We start from the raw sequence: 7238 nt of genomic DNA, 5'->3' as shown, positions 1-7238 counted from the left end.
ACTATCCGGATATGAATATGTTCTGTTAGCTTGCGGATCTGATTTAAAACATTAACTTTAAAATTTTCAAAGCCTTCTGCTTTATATATGTAACTGTCTAAAAAGTATTTTTTAGTGAAGTATTATTATAGTGATCGGTTCATTTATTAGATGCCTGCTGTGTACTCTAAAGAACTTTTATTAAGAAAATTTATAAAAAGGTGGGGCGTCTGGGTGGCTCAGTCGGTTAAGCGTCCAACTTTAGCCCAGGTCATGATCTCACGGTCCGTGAGTTCAAGCCCTGCGTCAGGCTCTGTGCTGACAGCTCGGAGCCTGGAGCCTGCTTCGGATTCTGTGTCTCCCTCTCTCTCTGCCCCTTCCCGGCTCACACTCTATCTCTCCCTCTCTCTCAAAAATAAATAAACATAAATATATATATATATATATATATAAAGGAAATCTCGAGAGCTAGAATCATCAGTGCATATTAAATCTGTTATTAAAGTCGTCTTGATAATTTGAAATCCCCACTTCCATTATTTTTACGCTCTCATGCATTTCTTTCAAGTTTTGAACATCTTTCTGGATGTGTGGTTATCTCTTCTGGCTCAGAATCGGATTAGATTATTATTAAATTCAAAACCCACAAGAGCACATTATGTTAATAAATCTTGAAAATACAAATGAAATGGATTTTTAAAAGAAATATAGGGACTTCCAAAATTGATGCCAGAGGAATTAGAAAAGCTGAGCAAAGCAATAACCAAGGAAAACACTGAAAAAAATTATGAAATAATTAGCTTTCTAAAAGGCTCCTGTCCCTAATATTGTCTTAGGGGTGTTTGGTTCCAAGGAATGGCTTAAGAAAAAAGGGATATATAGGCAAGATATGGGATAATATCATAGCAAACAGTTCCAACAGGAGTATTGGACGCCACGGGAATTGTGAAGCCATTAGAAAGCAAATCTCTTTAACCATCTCTTTTAGGGTCTGTGTAGTTCTTTGTCTCTGCTTTTCAATATGGGATTTCTTAGCCTCCTTCTCAGCATCTGATTGCAAAACAGCCATCTGCCTGAGTGTACCTGGCCTTATAACCCCAGCAGTCACCACCCTCTGATTATCTACAACGAAATGTCTTCTCGTTCAAACTCATGAAACACATTCTTATTAGTCAGTGGATGGCCAGTGCACTTCCTTTCCCCAAGTGCAATGGCTGCTCCTGATCTAATGAGCCATGGCTGGATAGTCAGGTCATGTGATTCACAGTCCGCTTACAAGAGTCAGGGACCCGAGCATGGTTCATGCAGGTAGGTTTATTGACATGTATGATATAGCTTTATTGTTGAGTCTGTCCTATTTTCAGGGAACAGCCATTCCAAATGTACATAAACTGGCATAGAACCCCAAAAAAGGTAATAGCCTTGAAAGAAAACTCAAGTTCATGAACATCAGTGGCTCTGGTCATTAACATAAATGTTCATTATTACATACATATTGTTATATAATAAAATGCTATGAAATCATATTCATTTAAAGAGTAATCTACCAAGAGCAAGTAGTATTTTACTCACGAATGCAAGGATGGTTAGATATTAGGAAATCTAGTAATATTATAAAGTTAATATACTATTGATATTAATCAAAAAGTCAAATAAGGAAAGCCACCTAATGCTGAACAAGCATTTGATAAAATTCGACAACAGTTCCCAATGCAATATTTCAAACATTTGGTGTTTATGCTTTTTGCTATTTCCAGTAAACCATGAACATTTATCATTTTTTATAACCAGACAAGAATATGTAAATGGTTTTAAAAGCACCTTTGGGAAGATGATAAATTTCCTAACTCCTACCTCCTGTAAGAGTGTCCTAACTCCTATAAGTTCCTAACTTCTATAAGTCCCTAACTCCTATAAGAGTGTCCCAATAAATACTTTTTTTTCCAACAAATACTCTTAATGTAGCATTCCATTAAAACAAAGTAGTCTAGTTTTTGAGAATTGTTAAGAAAACAGAATAGAGACAATATTTCTTTGTCCCCCAGGAGACCTTGTTTGGGGAGTGGACCTTTTCCTATGTTGCAGCGTTAACAATCAGCAGTGCCTGTGGAGGACGATTTGCTGTTCTTTAGGAGATGCCTTTGTAAAACTGTCTTCTTTACTTTCTCCGCTATTTGCGCGTGCCTGTCTGAACTCGGACTCCTGTCTCAGAGCTGAGCCAGTGCCCTAATCTGACCACCTCACATTCCTAACTGATGGCTCTACTTCACCTGAACAGCTCCACCTTAGGTTCAACCGCGTGGCTAAGCGCACTTCCCTTTCTAGGCAAACAGCTCAACACCTTAAAAAAGCCTTTCATTCTTCACATCTTGTCTGTTGCTCTGCCTACATCTTTTTTTTTTTTTTTTTTCTTTTGAGATAGAGAAAGAGAGTCGGGGGAGAAGGGGGCAGAGGTGGGGGGAGAGAGAGAATCTTCAGCAGGCTCCACGCTCAGTGCAGAGTCCCACGCAGGGCTCGATCCCATGACTCTGGGATCACGACCTCGGCCGAAACCGAGAGTTGGATGCCCAACCCATGAGCCACTCAGGCGTCCTTCTGCCTCCATCGTTATAGCGTCTCTCAAATCTTTACTTTTGGCAACTCCGTGACCCTGGTATCCGTCTTTACTTTTTCCATGGGCTCTTTTGCAGAAATCTTCTGATATTCTCTTTCCTTTTGTGTCAGCCCATCGGAACTAGATTAACCTTTTTATATTGGATTTTTATGTCACTCCTCTGCTTAAAACTTCAAGATGCAACATTTCTGATTGAATTATACATAAAATTGTTGGCTTGACATTTGCAGCTGTCCTGTTCTGCCTTGCATGCATTCCTTACTCCTACACTTCGTCTCTGCACACTCAACTTATTTCTCACGGGGGCTCACGTATGGCTATTCTGCTGTCTTTGCTTGTGCTCTGTCTTCCCTCTTCCCTTTTCTCACTTGTGACAAGTGGACTGGTCTTCCTAATGTGCAGATCAAAGGCAGTGTTCCTCGATTAGAGTCTCCTTGATATTTCTGATTTCTTCCATCTTCTGAATGGTTACAGCCCTCTGCAATTCTCTGACGGCTTTAGTATCCTCTTTAATTGCTTCATGGCTGTGAAAGGCTAGATTTTATTCAGTGTTATATTTCTTGCAATACCTAACGTAATGATTTGTATGTAGTAGTTCAAATATTGATATTTTGATCCAAATACTGAATTATTTTAAAATAATATATACATGGCCAATATATGTTTGCACTTCAAACATATCAGTTCCATTGATTTACTCTCCTTATAAGCCGCAGTCCCCAAGCATTCCTTTAGGAGATGGTAATACAACTGAAAACATAAAGCAGAACTAATATAAAATAAAGTTGTGTTGGTCATGTCGTTTATTTTTAAATAGTGATTTTTATTTTTTCTAGTTCGCATTCATATTTACAGAACTAAACTACTATTAGGGTGAAGAATAATAAAAGTTATTATTATAACCTTGAAAGAGAATGTGTAATTAAATTGAGGGACAAGGAACTTAGGGACACATGCTTAAGATAACAATTGTTTCCCCTTTGTGATGACATGAAAACTGTATTTTCTCATATTGAGTCAAACTGCCAAGAAACTCTTGCAACAGATTGAATGGTATGGTAAATATCTGCTTTTTAGAGCTTTGGACACTGTCATTGCTTGCAAAGCAAGCTTGAACTCCCCATGAGATCATTGTGGAGATAAATGCTTAAAAGCTTTTCAAAGCCATGCTCTTGGCTCTACTAGAATTTAATTTCCCACTGATTATGTTTATATCGACTTTGGAACACATACCCACGAAGATATTCAGCATAGCTACATCACCGATGATTTCCCATGCCTTGGGAATACATCCCTATTTTATGCACATGTGGAACCCTCTTATAGTGTCATCTATATAGGTACCTTGAGTTAATACTCTCGTTTTTAGAATAGACTATGAAAATGTCTTTGTAGTTGTTTAAAGGCCTTGTCTTTATAACAGTTCACGACATACTGATGTGTATGGGAATCGGTTTTATAAATATCTCATGCTTTATTAGCCATTCAGTCATACCTGCTGGGTTTCTGACCTGTAGTCAAAACACAAGGGGACTCTTTAAAAGTAGAGTCCAGCTGTATAACATCACAGTGTTGAATACTCGCCATGGGTTTATATGGGGAGAAGATGCATAAACCTACAGAAGATCTTGACTCCAGTCCTGTTGATGTCACTTTAAAGCAAATTACTCTACCTTTTTGAGCTTCGGTGTGGGGATCCCGACAGGATTTGCTTTCTAAAGAGTTTAGGAACATGCCATGAGATAAGATACGTAAAGGATACTTACCACAGTGTCTACTATTCAATACAGTTCCACTTTTCCCAAAACCAAAAGTGATTTGGTAAAAGAATTTGTTGATCGATGATGTTTTTATCTTCGAACTCTGTGCCCCAGCGATTAGGAGATAAAGTTGGTAATCATACAGTCTCAGAACCTAGAAAGGCTGACCTGATTTTGAACAGATAAGAAAATAAAGGACCAAAAACTTCAAATGACGCCACAGGGCTAGCCAATAGCAGAGTGGGGTTTTGAACTCAGATAGTAGACTCCTCGGGGCAGGGCTGATGCTTTTTACCCTCTGCACACCAGATGGGTTTTGCCAACAATGGCTCAGCGACTCAGGTTCATTCCGTGAGGATCTGGTGGGCTTAGCGTCTCTTCTGTGCTTAGTCATTTTTGCCTGGTCAGTCGTACTGTTTTTGCCAGGATAGAAAACAGCATAAAGTTCTGCTATCAATTCACTGTGGAATATAATTTCAGGCATTTTTTTTTTTTTAGCATAATGTAAAGGATTTGAGTAGAAGCCTCACCGTAACATAGGTCCTGAGTCGGTTGTAATCTTTGCCAAGCCATGACTCCGAATACAGTCGCCAGTCCTGTCCCTGAAATACAAACGTCACAAAAGCCTGTAATGTACTTTAAAAGATACATTTTTGATGATGTTTTGAGAACTAGTTAGTCCTTATATCATAGATATTTAAACCTTTGAATATTTAAACAAAGATAGTTTGTTTAAACAGGACATTTGCTATTGCTGTTTTAGAAAAGTAAAAAAAAAAAAAGAAATTAATACAACACTGAACTTAGAGTATAATAGAAAAGGTAAATTAAATAAAGCACTAGTTAAAGCATAAAATTGTGTGTAGTTTTCTTTGTAATAAAGTCTTCTGCAACTACCCCAGAAGATTAGATTTTATCATATAGATGATTTACCCCTTTAGAGAAACCTTTGTATTTTGAATTGGGCCACACTTAATTGATAATCAGATGATATCTTTAAAACAAAATCTTGTAAGGTTTGTTAAGCAAATCTAAACCTATTCTAAGTTTTTTAAAACCCATGCATATGATATTTTAATGTAGGATAATACAATTTAGCTATTTATTCTGATTAAGTTTAAATCTGAGACTTCCCTCATGATTATTTGTATAAGAGAAAGTAAATATCATAAATAATTATCAAATCAGGGGGCGGGGCACCTGGGTGGTTCATTCAGTTAAGGGTCCGACTTCTGCTCAGGTCATGATCTTACAGTTCACAAGTTCGAGCCCTGCGTCCAGCTCTGGGCTGACAGCTCAGAGCCTGGAGCCTGCTTCGGATTCTGTGTCTCCTTCTCTTTCTGCCCTTCCCCCGCTTCTGCTCTGTCTCTCTCAAAAATAGACATTAACAGAAAAAAGAATTATCAAAAGAATTATATTGTGATTTTAAATCTTTTTTTTTTAAGTTTATTTATTTTTTGAGAGAGAGAAAGAATAGTCAGAGGAGGGGCAGAGAGAGGAGAGAGAGAGAATCCCAAGAAGGCTCTGAGCTGCCAACACAGAGCCTGACGTGGGGCTCGAACTCACGAACCATGAGATCATGACCTGAGTCGAAACCAAGAGTCGGACACTTAACTGACTGAGCCCCCCAGGCGCCTATATATAGTGATTTTAAATCTTAAAATAAGGAACTAAGCACAGCTTTGATCAGATGCACGTGTAGTGATATTTCTGTAGGAAAATTCTTTCATAGGGTTATAATAGTGGTCTGAAAAAAGGTGTCTTTGCTACTTCATTAACGTATGTCAACCAAAAGACCTCCTTTACAGCAAACTTTATCCTTAAGTAAAAATTTTGACACAAGAAAGACCCTCATAGTGGGATTGCTCTTCAAAGAGGTCAGTTTTATTGGACAGTTTTGTCCTAGAAAACCTTGAAAGTAGCTACTCTGTGTTTTAAAGATGGTTAGATTTACAAGAAGTGTCTAGAACACATGCGCTTCACAAATAAACAGTATTGTTAAGTGAAATTGTAATTTTTAGCTCAGAGTACATTTCAGGCCAGTATTTCTTTAGTACAATTATTATTGTCCTTATATTTGAGATGAATTTTTCCTAATATTCTAGTATAAATCCAGAGAATTCAGGTTTTTTGCAAATTATCAGTTTTGTCTAAATCAGGGAATGCATGCTACAAAAATGTCACTGCTGTCACACTGTTTTCAATGAATACTTACAATATTCTGAATTTTTAGTGTTTTTTTAAAATTCTTATTGAGGTATCATTGACATATAACATTGTCTTAGTTTCAGGTGTCGAACAAGATGATTCAATATTTGCGTGCACTGAAATGATCACCACAATAAATCTAGTTAATATCCATCACTATACAGAGTTACAAAAAGTGTTTTTTTTTATGATGAAAACTTTTAAGAATGACTCTTTTAGCAAATTTCAAATGCAATACAGTATTCTCAGCTACAGTTACCATGATGTATATTATATCCCTGTGACCTATTATTTTATATCTGGAAATGTATACCTTTTGATCCCTTTTACCCATTTCACCAACGCCCCCCCCCCCCCACCTGCTTCTGGCAATCACTAATAATCTGTTCTCTGTGTCTGGGAGCTTGGTGTGTATGTGGGTTTTTTGTTTTGTTTTGTTTTGTTTGTTTTTGTTAGATTCCACATATAAATGAGATCATATGGTATTTGTCTTTCTCTGGTATTTATTTCATTTAGCTTAATGCCATCAAGATCCATCCATGTTGTCTCAGATGGCAAGAATTCCTTCCTTTTATGGCTGAAGAATGTTCCAGTATGAGTATATATATATATTATATATATATATATTATATATATATATGTATGTGTGTGTATATATATATGTGTATATACATATA

This window comes from Panthera tigris, chromosome B4 (assembly GCF_018350195.1).
Source record: "Panthera tigris isolate Pti1 chromosome B4, P.tigris_Pti1_mat1.1, whole genome shotgun sequence".
Classification (NCBI taxonomy): Eukaryota; Metazoa; Chordata; class Mammalia; order Carnivora; family Felidae; genus Panthera; species Panthera tigris.
Note: the sequence above shows the minus strand (reverse complement) of the source record.